This window comes from Macaca mulatta, chromosome 1 (assembly GCF_049350105.2).
Source record: "Macaca mulatta isolate MMU2019108-1 chromosome 1, T2T-MMU8v2.0, whole genome shotgun sequence".
Lineage (NCBI taxonomy): Eukaryota > Metazoa > Chordata > Mammalia > Primates > Cercopithecidae > Macaca > Macaca mulatta.
In genome coordinates, this window is record NC_133406.1 from 69,671,755 (window position 1) to 69,673,561 (window position 1,807).

At 44.6% G+C, this 1,807-nt stretch overlaps 1 pseudogene; it reads left to right on the forward strand.

The window, feature by feature from the left end:
- Window positions 1–708: 708 nt before the first annotated feature.
- LOC114677189 (peptidyl-prolyl cis-trans isomerase NIMA-interacting 4 pseudogene) lies at window positions 709–1,141 on the forward strand (annotated as a pseudogene).
- The last annotated feature ends 666 nt before the right edge of the window (window positions 1,142–1,807 follow it).

Genomic DNA, 1,807 nt, shown 5'->3' on the forward strand with positions numbered 1-1,807 from the left:
CTGTCAGTTTCCTTTTGACTCTCCCACGGCCAGCTCAGGCCTGGTGACCGTGTTGTGCTCTCACAGGGAGAGTCCGTCTCCTCCATTTGCATTTCCACAGTAGTCCTGTCTTCTGCTTCTCCTGTGATCCTCCTAACCACAGGATGTCCGCTTTTGCTGGTGGGTGGGATAGGAAGGCAAAGCAAGGCAGGAGCAAGTGTTAACGATTCATCATCACTTTGCTCATCTCACTACACTTTCATGCCATCAGGGCAAGATTACACAAATAGAAAGCATCATTAGCTCCACTGCTTCCAGTGGGGGGTGGAGGGAAACTCCAGGCAGCTCAGCCTATTTTCACCTTCCATGGTCTTGGGAAACAGGAGAGGTAGACGCTGGTATCTTCTCATAATTCCTTAGTGTAATTTAGCTCCCTTTTATTTGTCCTAATCCTTTAAACATTTTTGACTCATCACCACAGATAAATTCATCAAAACCCTCAAATGAAATCACCAAGAAAACCCAAGAAAGTTGAGTTAGAGAGTACTTTTTCTCTGCATACCATATAATTTTCTTCAAAACATCCTGACTTTCTGGGTATTTGAGATGCTCATTTTCCTGATTGTTATACTTCATTTGGCATTACCCCATCTTTATTAACTTCACTTGAAAAATTATCTGGAAACAACAACAAAATATTTTTAGAACAGCAAATTTCAAAGATGATTGCCCAAAGGAAAAAATGGTTCTGGAAAAGGGGGAAATGGGGACACGTCTCTGGGAGCAACAGTGCTGATGAGAAGGCTCAGGGCCCCAAAGTGGGTGGTGACACAGCATACAGACACATTCTACGCGAAAAACAAGGCAAAACCATGGAAGCCACGGAAAGTTAAAATCTAGTACAAGACTCAATGAAGTGGCTCCACAATATAGTGAAGATAAAGCCAGGCCCAGGACGACTTGGAGGATCATGACCCACCACGGACCCCTGCTTTTCAAGAAGCAGCATTTGCCTTGCCTGTAAGTGGGATGGGTAAGCCTGTGTTTACAGATCCGTCCATAAAGACAAAATTTGGATATATTATTATGGATGAAGGAAGAAAATAAAATCAAATTAAGCCAACTCACCAGACTTTGGACTTCTCACTACATCTCATCATACTGTTAATGTCTATGTGACTGGCAAAGGCTAAGTCCAAGGCATTGTGCAAAAAACAGGGTTTGATTGAGCAACATAGTTGTTTTTTTTTTTTTTTTTTTTTGAGACGGAGTCTCGCTCTGTCGCCCAGGCTGGAGTGCAGTGGCGCGATCTTGGCTCACTGCAAGCTCCGCCTCCTGGGTTCACGCCATTCTCCTGCCTGAGCCTCCTGAGTAGCTGGGACTACAGGCGCCCGCCACCATGCCCTGCTAATTTTTTGTATTTTTAGTAGAGATGGGGTTTCACCGTGTTAGCCAGGATGATCTCGATCTCCTGATCCGCCTGCCTCAGCCTTCCAAAGTGCTGGGATTACAGGCGTGAGCCACCATGCCCGGCCTCAGCATAGTATTTTAATACCAGAAGCAAAGCAAATGCATGAACCTAAATACCCTCCTCGTCATCTATACACTCTTTTGTGTGGAACTTTTAGTGAGTCAAAGATTTCAATGTAGGCCCCTTTTATCTAGAAATCCACTTAAGGGTTATGTGGGTCTTAAGGTAATAGTTCTCATTTTTTCATTTCTTATTCCCTGCACTTTCCAACTCCATAGGCAGTAGCCACACAAAGCCATTTAATTGAAGTAGGCGGGGCATGGTGGCTCAGGCCTGTAATCCCAGCACTTTGGGAGG